The sequence below is a fragment of the Sarcophilus harrisii genome, chromosome 3 (genome assembly GCF_902635505.1).
Source record: "Sarcophilus harrisii chromosome 3, mSarHar1.11, whole genome shotgun sequence".
NCBI classification, from domain to species: Eukaryota; Metazoa; Chordata; class Mammalia; order Dasyuromorphia; family Dasyuridae; genus Sarcophilus; species Sarcophilus harrisii.
The window spans coordinates 21,166,268-21,179,764 of NC_045428.1; the positions used below are offsets into that span (position 1 = coordinate 21,166,268).

Sequence of the window (13,497 nt, forward strand, 5' to 3'; positions counted from 1 at the left end):
GTATGTGTGTGTGAGTGAGTGACGGATCCTTCAGCAGTCTGGTAAAGCTTGTGAACCTGTTCTCAGAATAATATTTTTTGCATTTTATCTTGTGGTGTGTGTGGGGGCATGTGCAGGTATGTTTGAGACTAGGTCTCTGGAAGTACAAGAGCCCCTCAGAGGACCCATCCTATACTGATCATCCAGAAAACTGAACACAACTCCATGGGAGCCTCACATGTCTGTAGAAGATAATTATGCAGTACGTGTGCGGTTTTAGAGGCAGTAGGAGATGGTGGGTCCTGGTCCTTGGACTTGAGAGGATTTGGTTGTAAATCCTTCCTCTGATACTTGCTAGCTCGTTGATCTTGGATAAGTCACTCAATTTCTCACAAACTTTTGCTTTTTCACCTATAAATGACGGGTCATTGTAACAATATCTCAAAAGAATGGCATGAGTAAAATATTAAATCCTTATATTGAGATATCATAGCATCTCTATAATATAATATTATTAAAATTAACCATCTATCTGTAGTCAGCAGAGATTCTAGGGAAGCTGTGTGATAAAAGCTGGGCTGTGGGATCAAAGGCTCTTGTCTACTTGGATATTCCGTGGGAATCTCAAACATGGAACCAAACAGAAATCATTATCTTTTGTCTTCCAACACTTCGTCTTATCTGCTATATTTCTTTTGAGCTTATTGCTGTCTTTTTAAAAATCCTTGACTATTAGCTTTCATACCCAATCAGTTAGAAAGACATCAATTTTGAACCCACCATTCCTCTCATATCATCTCCCTTCTCTATATTCATACAGTGCAGCCCTCATCAGGCCTCACATGAATTAGCGCATTGCCTCCTAATTGGTAGCTTTGCTTCCCAGCTCTGGCCGCCACACAGCTACCAAATATCCTTCCTAGATCCCAGGTTATTCATACACACATGTATGTAGATATGAATGTATTTATGTATAAACATATGCATATAGTCACAGACGTATACATGCATACCTATATGTGTTTATATGTATATATATTCATGTATAATATACATATATTCACAAATGTGCATATATATGTGTGCAAACTTTAAATCTTATGTAACATTAACTACAGTTTTTAAGAGATGATAATAACAGTTGCTTTTGGCATCTTTTTAAAATTCACTATATTTGAGAAATCATAGACAGTAGCTGTCTGGAGTAGTTGATGGAGTTTTATGTCGAGGAAATTACATATAATAAAGCTGAGTGCCTGAGCTAAATTTCCAACTTTGGTTTTCCTGCATCCAAGTCTTGTGCTCTCTACCTAGTAAGCCACAGAGCCTCACAGGACCTCTACTTATTTGAATATTGTGCTAATAGGCTAATATGTATTAAAAAAAAAAAAGAGTGGTAGACAAAGAGTTAAATTCTATCTTAAATTTTTCCCTAGACTCTCACTAGCTGTGTGAACCTGAGGAAGTCACTTAATGAATCTCTATCTCAATTTTCTCAACTATAAAATGGTATAAAATGGGGACAAGAACAGAGTGATTGTGAGAATCAAATTCATATAGAATAGTTTGCAAATTTTTACGTATTATATATTAATTATAATTATTAATAGATGTATTATATATATAACACGATGTCAAAATTCTTAAATAGAATGTAATTGTAAATGATCAGGAAGAATTAATAAAAGATTGTCTACTTAGAAAAAAATACAATCCATCTTTTGATTTTCTTTTAAAAAATCCTGCTTATAAAAATGACTACGAATAAAAAATATAACTTTAAGAAATCATAGTGAGCCCCAAATTAGCCTTTGCCTTCTCTTAAATACATTTGCTCTCATTTTTGTGAGTGTAATCATCCCCTGATGTCTATTCTGGTTTAGTTTGTGGGCCCCCCCCCATCATATCCTTTACAGTCTCTAACTTCTGTAACCATTCATCTTCTACTCGATTGCCCACGGTTGCCCCCTTGCCACTCCTCCACCTGCCAGGCAGCGTGTCTGCATACCTGGAGACTTGTCAGTTATCTCCGGCACTCGAGCTCTTCGGCACCACTGCTGACAAGGCGCAGATTTGCCCCCCTGTGTCCTCTCACCTCCTGCCATTAAAACTGAATCTGAAGTCAAAGTAATCCTTCTCCTCACTCTTCTTGTGACTGTTTTGTTTCAAAGTCAGGGAGAACTTGGCGGTTGTGGGAGGAAAGTCCGTCTGCCACCTCTTTTGCCTCAAATTCTGTTGATTTAATACTTAAAAAGAAATTCTTAGAAAAGCAGCATGGTATAGTCAAATGAAGTCAAGCAGCATTTATTAAGAGCCTACTATGTGCTAGGTGCTGTTCTAAGCATAGGGATAAGAAAGAAATACACACCCCATATAAAAAATTCTCAAAAATCTCTCAAAAATCATATTTTTATTAATTTTTAATTTTTACAATTTTTTAAAAATAAAAGCTCAATCTAATGGAAGAGACAAAGTGCAAACTATTTACAAATGAGACATGGATCAGAGAAAAGCCATAAAGAACCAATTTTGTAGTCACAAAAATATAGAGACAAGGTTAAACCCTCTCTCTAGCACAGGCTAGCTCTGTGACCATGGATACTTCACCTCCCAGGGAGTTCCTAAATCTATGTTGGTGGAAGTTAGTTTCCAAGAGAAGATCCGCACATCATCAAATTCACTGTTTGAGACAAATGGAACAGCTATAAGGGATCCCCTAGGTAGCAGAATGGTTTTAAAGATAGATATTTTCTTCCTTTGGGATCTGCTATGAAACACTAACAGTCGGTCCTATTAATGACTACTGATGGAGAATGTTTCAAAAACACTGGCAATCTTCTTGGATGATTTCAAACACATTTTCAGCCCGCAAATGGCCCTCCTCTGGCATTGATCACCCATTTAACAGCCTGGCTGGCCTCCGCGTTTCTCGAGAGCCAGCTCTCTTGTGTTCTGACCAACCACAGGGTCAGCTTTGCAATTCACCATCACTTCAGATTCTTCCACCTCCAGTATTTTACTGGGACTTTGTGTGTTTTCCTGTCTGTCTACCCGTTTCTGTTCTCCCAAGGTCCATGACTTCTGACCCGCCCTTGTTTCTATTATCATTTAATCTTTGATCCTCTGCTCTTTCCTCATTGTCTCAGTTTGCCACCCTTATGACAGCTGTAGGTGACCCCCCTCCTTGGGCTGGGGGAATCATTTAAATGATGGACTGGCCTCCAGTCTTGATTCTCATTCCTTTTATGTTCAGCTATTCCTAACGTGCTAATAATCTTCAATCTAGACTAACCCCCATGATTCACCTTTGTCACTCCTGCTTAATGAGATCCCTGGGAATCTCATTTCACGGTATTTTTATTGATAGCCATAGTGATGACAGAGTGATCATCACAATATGTTTAAAAAAAAGAACAGAAAGGAGAAAGTGTAGTACACTGATAAGAGACCAGAGCTCAAATGCTGCCTTTGATCCTTGCTACCCGTGTGGCAATGGACAATCAATTTAATCTCTGCTTTGGCTTCATCATCTGTGAGCAGGTTGGGCTGCCTGTTTTGTGTAGTTCTTTCTAAAACTAGAATTATCATAATATGCAGTTTTAGATGAAAAAAAAGTCCTATAAAGTTAAAACTAAGAGCACCTAAGAGTAAGCTGGAAAAGGTCCTTTTATGAATTAGCTCAACTCCTTTTTGAACATCAATTTCTTTACCTGCAAAATGAGGCAGTTAGACAAATGGCATCTCCCACAAGTAAAAAACAGCCTTTTATCTGTATTGTATGTATACATCTACATAATTTATGATAATTATATACAAGATGATGATTATGATGATTTCTCTTGACTTTTTGGTGCATTACAACATTTTGATTTATGGCTGAATGGATAGAAAAATATTAAGGCATGACCACCGAATAGGCTGGCTTCAGGGAGGCAGGGTTTACAGGAATAAAAGGGTTATCATGCAGTTCTTCTTTGCTCTGGAGTGCTGCAATATTGTGTTTAGTTCTAGTCTTACATGTCATTCTTCTTTTTCTCTGCCCTTTCAATTCCCTGAACTAATTCTTCTGAGTGTCAAGAAAGGAATGATCAGGATGGCAAGGGTTTAAATATATTTATAACATAAGCATGAGTTGAAGAAAATGGAGACAGTTTGGGATACTGTAGTTGACTATAAGCAAGGTTTTCTTGTGGAAAAGAGATTACACTTATTCCTTTGTTCCAGAGGACAGAAACAAGTAACAACCAGAAATAAAGTTGTAAAGAGACAAATTTAAGATTAATTGTAGGGGAGAGAAAGAAACCATTCTGATTTTATGTCACTTTCATTTCTGAATATAGCTTTCCTCACTTTCTTTCCCTTTGTCTCCCTTTACCATACCATTTCTTCCTTGCTGTTCTGTTCATGGAGGTCTCTCTTGAGACAAAAAATAAAACAAAACAACCCTCCTCCCCCAAACCAACAACCTTTTAAAAAGCAGTTTAACAAAATGAACAATCCACTGAATCTTAAAATATATACAGTACTGCAATTTATACTCCCCTAACTTTGGAAAGAAAAATAAGATCTACCTTTTCTTAACCTCCTTATTTTTTTCTAAGCTGGACCATTTTAATTACACAGTAAAAAATCTAATAAAATGGGGTGTCTTAGGAAGTAGTGATTTCCTTCTTAGTGAAGATTTTCAAAGACTGATTGTATGACCAATTGTCAGCCATGTTGTGGGAGGAATTCAATTTTCCAGTCATGGGTTGATCTGAACAGCCACTGAGATGCCTTCCAATTCTGGGAAACCGGGAACACATATAAAAGGCTTGTGTATAAGTGTTTCCCCTTCGTGTTTTCTCATAGAGTTAGAGGATATTAGATCTGGCAGGAGACCTTATACGTCAGCTAATCTATATTCCCCATTTTATGAAGGAGATAACCAAGATCCAAAAAAATCCAACAGGTCAAAACTTCTTGATGGCTCACCAAGATTAAGGAATGAATTTCTAAGTTAATTTTGCAGGATAAAATTAAAATCGAGATAGCAATAGATCATATGCACTAATAAGTATCCTAAGATGAATAAGTGACCTCATTGCTATTCTGTGACTTAATAAGAGCATGGTGTGATAGAAACAACACTAGCCATGGTTTGGGGTCCTTGGAGTAGGGGAAAGGACAAAATGCTGAGGAGAAAAAGTCCATCAGATAAGATCTTTCTGCAGTTTCAGAGAGAAAAAAGTCTCCTCAAAGAAAAGGCATGGTTCAGGGCAAGAAGTAAGTAGGTAAACAGAAAACAGGACTGGCGTTAAATCCAGTTGCTTTCAAAGGCAAAGTCTTCCAGAGGTTGAGGCAGAGTTATTCTAAGTCTGAGAACCACTTGGTCTAGAGTAGGTCTTTGTGAAGAAAGGTCAGAGATGGAGGCCACTAAAGGTTCTTGCCTCTTCAGTCCAGATGACAGCCATCTACCAAAATGGTGTTCCTATAGCACAGGCTTGACTGTACCACTCCATGCTGCTAAAGAAACTCCAGCGGCTCCTTATTTTACAGAGAATAAAATGCAGACTCAGCTGACAGTCACATAGTCCTTCTAGATTCTAGCTGAAATGACCCGCTTGCTGTTTCTCCTTTGGGACATTTCTAGCTTTCAGCTAGACTTGTTTACACAGATTGTCTGCCCTTCCCTGCTACTCTCTAAAACTTTATTTCCTTTCAAGACTGAGCTTAAGTATTACTTCAATCAATCAATCAATCAATAAGCATTTATTATTTATTATGTGTTACCTGAGAAAGACTCATCTTTCTAACTTAAAATCTGGCTACAGATATTTCCTGTGTGACTTTGGTAAGTCACTTCAACCTGTCTGCCTCAGTTTCCTCATTTGTAAAGTGAACTAGAGAAGGAATGGCAAAGCACTCTGGTATATCTCTACCTCAAAAATTCCAAATGGAGTCACAAAGAGGTAGACACAACTGGCAAATAGCAACAACTAGGAGCTATTATGTGCCTGGCATTGTGTTAGCTGCGAGGGATCCCAAAACAATAAAAACAACTATTCCCACTCACTTTAATGGAGGAGACAGGAGCATACATAATAAGGCAGAGGATGAACTGATTCTTGCGGCACTTAATTCATTCTTATCTGTGTGTATGTGTTTGTCACATACTTAATATACACTTTTAGTTTTTGGTTGACTAGAATTAAGTGAGTCCAAGATTACATGAATTCCTTATTGTTTAAGTGCTGAGAATTGTTTCCTTGTTCAGTTGTAATTTTGAACAATATCACTTAAATCATACTGAAGTTTTTGCTTTATTCATTCATTAATTTTTATTTATTTATTTATTGCTGAGACAATTGGGGAAGTGACTTGCCCAGGGTGACACAGTCAGGAAGTGTTAAGTGTCTGAGAACTCAGGTCCTCTTGACTTCAGGGCTGGTGCTCTATCCACTGCCCCACCTAGCTGCCTCTGTTGTTTTATTTAAAGTTATCAATTTAAATGCAACGACTTTGAATAAAACATAAGCTTGCCCTGATATTTAATCCTTTCCTTCAAAAAAGAACTGGGTAATAATTTCATAATATTTAAAACTTCAGGCATTTTTAAATAATCAATTCTAAATAGCAGGATTTATTTTTCCCCAACAAGTTGTAAATTAGCTCTGCAGGATGTTGCATTCTTCTCTTTCCTCATAGACATAACTCCATTGCTAATCTTATGCTATTTTCCTCACTAGTTTGGGATATCTATCTATCTATCTATCTATCTATCTATCTATCTGTGTGTCTATCTGTCTGTCTGTCTGAATATCTATCTATCTATCTACAAAAAGGTATATACATACATATAGATATAGATCTATAGATAAATATATTTTTTCAGTTTATTTTTATCCCCATTTGCTATTTCATTAATATAGGAAGTTCCCCTATTCAGGCAGATATTTGTGGCAGTATTTGCCACAGAGTTTTTGCAAAGAGTTACCTGGGAGCCCTGAAAGGTATACTATATGTCACCAGAAGGAATTAAACTCTGGTTTACTTGACACTCACTACACCACACTGCCTCCTCTTGGCTAGAGTTAAAAAGAGTAAATTTCCTGGATGTCACTGAGTCATTAAACATAATTGCAAATCAATGGGGAAGCAGGTGAGTCTAACATTTTATTTCAGTTAAGGGTGTCAATATTTACAAAATGGCCAGAGTAAGTCAAATTCTCCTGCCCTATCTCAAAAATTAATAGCCTCTCAAGTTCTTTCATGATTTTCTCACATTTAAATTTCCCAATTTAACCCCTCAACTTTCTTCTAGGACTTCGAAGACAAACATCATTCCCTCCCATTTAATTTTTAACTAATAACTAAACCTAGGCATTTCCCAGAGATAAAGTAAAGCAAAAAGCAAAATTACAAGTACAGGAATTAATTAAATGTTGCCTAGAAACTGGGGAGGGGGGAGGAGAAACAGCTTCAAGATAAATGGACTTTCACAACAAAATTTAACAAGGTATTCAATATTTTAAAAAATGCTGGAACTCCTTGGGTCATTAGACATTCATAAGACAGTTGTGCTATCTGGCAGTATATTTTAAAATTTGTATTTCTTTTTACTCACAGAAGCATTTTCCCCTACACTGTAAAAATTCACCACCATGCACATTTAATGAATTCTTTTGAGAATTTATGTACAGTGCAGTAATTGAGGATCTGAATTATCTTATGTTTAAAAAAATTTCAACTCATTTATTCTCAGCTTCTACTTAAATTGAGGAAAGCATAATTCACTTGTTCTTCTAAAATTCTATTCCACTTGATTATTAGTTAAAGCCTGGCTAACATGCATGTTGTCCTGTCTTGCAGGAATAATGTTATAATATTTTTGACCTGGTTGTTTCAGTGATATATGTTAGTAGAGAGTGAAGTTTTACAATTTAGCTATAAAAATATGGAAACATTTTCGTAGTGCAACTTTATCCATAAATTTACATGACATTTAGAATGAGAAATGATTTGATGTCTCATGTAATTCTCATATATGTTTCTTGAATGGCAACAAATATACTAAATAATTAATTTTTAAGAATTCTAAGTATTAAGTGGATTTAGAACGATCCACAGCATTCATTTCCGCCCATGAAATTTTCTCCTTTAAAATAATCAAAGACACTTAGTCAAAAGTGCATACATTTAGGTGATGTCTGTTCCAGGCAGAGCAGTTCCAAGAAACACTTTACAACTTTGGTCAAACTGATTAGCAAAGAGTGTCTACACTAGGAATGATTGCCAAAGACTCAGGGGGATCAGCTCTCCTCATGTAATCATCACTGTAGTTACGTCATATCACAGATTATGCTCTTGCGCTGAACTTAAATTAATGATGAGAACTGCCCTTTCAGGAGTGATCTGTCTGCGGTCCAGTGTCCTGGGAGGTGCTGCTTTTTAGGAGTGTTCTCAGACCTGGCTCCTGTTTGGGGACCACTATTGATCTGGACAAGGAGCGTGAAAGGCATTTTATTTCTGTAGTTTTCTTGAAGTCTGAAGTTATACTTGTCACTGACTTTGCTCAGCTTTTTTCCTCTAACTTTTCATGAGTTAATCATCTAATGATTAACTTTCTGAGCTCAAATCTAAAATTCTCGAATCTGAAATTCTGTCCTAGAAGGCTGTTTTTCCAGTGGTTAGGTTAGTGGGGTGAAGGTGATTCTGTGCCCTAAGTGTCCTGCTCCTCCTCCCCTGTCTCTGACTCTAGAAGAGTCCCATTTCTACATCTCTGGTGTTTGCTGTTACAGCTCACTCAGAAAAAAATTACATATTATACAATTATATATCATATAATTACTTAATATATCTATTATTTGTTGATAGGCATTGTAGATACATGAATAATAAGCTGGGCCATTTATGAATGGAAGGAGACTGGATTTTAGTCTTATCACCTCCAAATTTCTCACTGTGACAAAGGCTTACCTTTTTTATGCCAATATTCTCACTGTGATATAAAATAGTTGTGAATCACAGACCATTTCATAATAATAAAAACTCTTCCTAATTTGCCATTGTCATCCTTCCAAATATTTTATTGTGAACCTATACTTTAAATTTGTACTTTGAATATCCTACATTGCAGAGGAAAGACTTTGTATGAGATTATGGGGTTAGAGGAGGTTGATTGTAGAGAAAAAATTGACTTATGAAAGGAAAGCTCTCAAAGTTGACAAGGATCTTTTTAGTAGCACTCTTTAAAGTGATTGGCTTGAGTTTCTATCGTGGAATGATGACTATATTTTAATTCAGAATGAATATAGGTTGTCACAATAAATTAAATAAAAGCAACATAGTATGTATATATGTATATAATATAGTCTCTCTATATATATTTTCATAAATTGTCAGAGATTTCTGGTCTCCTTGGAAAACTGATAGACTGATGAGTTATATTTTATAACTGATATAAAAGGTTCAGGAAAAAAAATTCCTACCACATAAACTGTTGAGACAAACTTTCACTTCTTAGTGTGTGATCACAGAAAAATTCAATATTGGATTGTAATAAGTCAAAAGACAAAGCAAATTATTAATTAGCTACTTGTATGTGTTGCAGGTTTTCCGATATAACAATATGTGCTCTACGTTCCAGAAAGTGGTCATACAGTTTTCAGTAAAGGATGTGATCATTTGGACTGATCCTGAGTGAAGTGAGCAGAACCAGGAGAACATTGGACTCTGTAATAAGAAGATTATGTGATGATCAACTGAGATCGGCTTGTCTCTTCTCAGCAGCACATTGATCCAAGGCAACTCCAATAGACTTGGTATGGAAAATGTCACCTGTATTTGGAGAAAGAACTATAGAGACTAATTACGAATAGAAGCAAATTATTTTCATCCTTTTTGGTTGACTTTTTCTTTCTTATATTTTTTCCCTTTGTTCTGAATTTTCTTTAACAAAATGACTACTATGGAAATACGTTTAAAATGGTTGCTCATGTATAAGCTATATCAGATTGTTTCCTGTCTTGGGGACAGGAGAGGTCCTGTGTTATGTGTATTCTCCAAGACTGATCATAATCATTCTTTCAGACAATGCAATGGATACAGATAAGAGGGTCAATACGAACCAAAGCAATAGATAATTCTCTTATATTGACAAAATGATTATTGTTGACATTGAAAAAGTATGATTTTTAGATCAGACCTGTTTTTTTCAGTGCAATGTCTATTACATGTTAGGATGCAATAGAGAAATTGTGTCTTTAAGAGATGTGTCTCCAGCTGGTGAAGGGCTGATTTCTCTCATAAATTAGCACAAATCTTAATTGAATTATTCATCACAGATTAAAAGTTAAAGCACTTGTTTTCATGCTAATTATCTACAGTTAAGATCAAACTATATAAACACGGGAAGAACTAGTGATTTTATCAGCACTGGCAGCTTTTTGTGAGAAATCCTTGCACTAGTGTGGATCACCTGCAGTACAGATAAGCCAGAGAGAGATTATGAGTAGCAGTCTTTAAACCAAGATCTTTGTTACTCCACGTTTCATATTCTATCTACCCTACCACACTATACAAATCACATTAAATTTGTAGTTTTTATATCAGTGAATGCTGAAAACATTTTTATTACCAAATGATTGCTTCTAATGGAAATTCAAATTATGATTTCAATTTGTCTCTAGGAGATCCCCTCCCCACAATTAAACGTGTTTATAGGTAATCAGACTACAATGTTAAGCTGGGCCAATGTAATGGAACAGTAGATAAAGTGCCTGACTTCAACACTTAATCTCAGACAATTAGTAGCTGAGTAAATTTAGGCATTTAGCCCCTGTATGCCTCAGTTACCTCACCTGTAAAATGGAGGTAATAATACCATTTACTTCCCAAGGTTGTTGTCAATCTAAAATAGAATATTTGTACAGGACTTTGGAAACCTTAAAGTGCTATACAAATATTAGTTACTGTTGTAATTCTTCTTATGTTAAATGTAAGTTACTGATCACATGGCCATAACAAATACATATTATAATTATTATTGTATATTGTACTGATATTATAATAATTACTGCACATATTTTGTTCAGTTGTTCAGGTGTGTCCAACTCTTTGTAAACCCATAGACTATATGCATGTTTAGACATGTGCACATACACACTTGTGTTCATGTGTATGTGTGTATGTATGTATGTATGTATTCTCTATGCACCAAATAATTGAAGAGAAGGATCCCATTTCCTCTTCTTCCTTAAATGGGCTTAGGCCTGGGACTTCTTTTTCTTTTGTTTTCCTGAAATCATTCTGTTTTCAAATAGCATACAAGGCTTTTCTGATGAGCTGAGAAAAAGTTCAGCGCACAAAGTCTGTGCTGCTGAAGGATACCGGCATGTTGAAATTAGAACCTTTCTTGTCATTGTCTTTTTCGCCTCATAGGTCAGCTCCTAACTTCAATCCATATAAGAGATGGTTCTATTTAGGAAAATGCATTTAAGTCTAAATTATTCAGTCTACCCTCTTTGTAATGTTCTGAAATCAAATTCTAGTGTGACTAATAGATTTATGGCTTGCCACTAAACCCTCATAATTGAAATGAATGTTCATATTCTGAATGCTGACACTGAAATTAGCTTGATATCAAAGATGTGGGGTTTTATATTTGCTTTCTTCTTTTTTCCCCTTGTTTTTCCCCATTGGTCAGAAACTGTGGTGATCTGACCATTTAATAGTTTAATTTGGTTAAACTCCTTGGATTTACTGTATTCCATTCAACCACAATCTCAACAACATTCACTTGACAGAGCTCGGTTCCTTTTTTTCTTCCATCCTGACTAATACAGGCAAGCATGTGTCAGGGACTACTCAGAGCCCTGTGAAGGGGCATCCTCAAGTGTCTAGTAGATAACAAGCCCTCGATAAGTGCTTGTTAATTGGGCAACTATGGGGAAAGCTATTCCTGCCCAAGTTATTGGGTAAAGGAGGGGATAAGGATAGTCAGTCAGTCAGTCAACAATCATTTATTAAGGGCTTACTATGTGCCAGTCACTGTGTTAAATGTTGGGGATTCAGAAAAAGGGAAAAAGACATTTCTTGACTTCAAGGAATCACGGTGTAGTGGGGAAGACAACAGCTATAGGGTAAATTGGAGGTTCTCTCAGAGGGATCCAGACATGGGATGTCACTAGTACAGAGAACTTTACATCCTACTCTATAAAGGAAACTACTTCCACACTTAAAGCTTGGACCCTTCTCTGCAATTTATAGTCTTAGAAATGCAAATTTATAGTCTTGGGCAAGTGAAGGTCCCCTAAAACAAACTCACCAACTCTGTTCTTGGGATGAGGATGGGGGCTCTTCAGGTATTAGACCATCCTGCAAGAAGGGAAAGATACCTTAACCAAAGTCAAGCTACGTTTGTATCTACACTTTTTAGACTCCTCAGTTTCTTTCAAAGTTCAGCTTGAATATCACCTTCTACTGAAAGTCATTGCTGACCCCTCTCAGCTGCTGGTGACTTCTGGACACAAAAAGTTCCTATTCTGGAAATCACTATCTTCAGCTGATTTATGTATTTATGAAAATGAGGGACCGTTGTAGTTTTGTCCTTATATTCCTGGTACATAGTAAGCAATTAATAAATTCCTAAGGTCATTGAAGAGGAGGTGCAAGGGTGTCTGCTGAGAGCTAAGACTCAAGGGCTAAAAAAGCAAAAAAGCTGTCTTCATGGGCAGAAATTTCAGGCTCCTCAATTGGAGTCAATGAAATCAAGAGTGTCAGCTCATGAACCTCCTGAAAAATACTGATTGTGAAAAACTTGTCAGAATGTCTTTCTATTTTCCTGTTTTTTTTTTTTTTGCCGTTAAATTTAATTTGTGACTATTTGTATTTACATTAACATCAACATAAAAGCATCTTATATACTAGATATAGGGATAAATCTTATTATTTCTATTATCTATCTTTCAAGGTATATTTTTATCATGGAATTTATTAGGTTAGAAATGTTTTTGTGAATTTTAAAGAATATTGCCATTTTGTTCTCAAATGATTCAAAAAAAATTGCAGTTTGTTGAAAATAAACATATTTTATCATAACTTTCTAATACTAATTTTTTTTTTTAAATAGTGTTACTTATGTGATGGATGTACAGCTGTTTTAACTTCAAAGTTTTTTTTTTTTTTTAACAGGTTGTTAGTGAGTTTGAACATTTTTCAAGTAGATAACAATTTTTAATTCTGTTTTTGAAAAGTTTTAATACCTTTTTATTACATTTCCATTGTTAATGGGGAATTTTATATACAGGTATAGACACATGTATGTACATGAACACACATACAGTATGTGTATTTATGATACACATATGATAACACATAGTATGACACATTTTATATGCAAAAGTTTTACATGTAATATTTGCAGTAAATATATTTCCAAATTTGCGATTTTCTCTTAATGATATTTTTGTTGTAAATAATTTATTTTAATTTTAATGCAGTTAAGTATATAGCGGTCAATCTAGTAATCCATAGATT

The 13,497-nt window shown here is 35.6% G+C and overlaps 1 long non-coding RNA gene across 1 annotated transcript in view; it reads left to right on the forward strand.

Annotated features, from left to right (window-relative positions):
* LOC116422195 overlaps positions 1-9,855 on the forward strand; it is a 59,091-nt gene extending 49,236 nt beyond the window's left edge. Inside the window, exon 3 of the long non-coding RNA XR_004232748.1 lies at positions 9,572-9,855. This is a non-coding gene — a long non-coding RNA (uncharacterized LOC116422195). The remainder of the gene's footprint in view (positions 1-9,571) is intronic.
* The last annotated feature ends 3,642 nt before the right edge of the window (positions 9,856-13,497 follow it).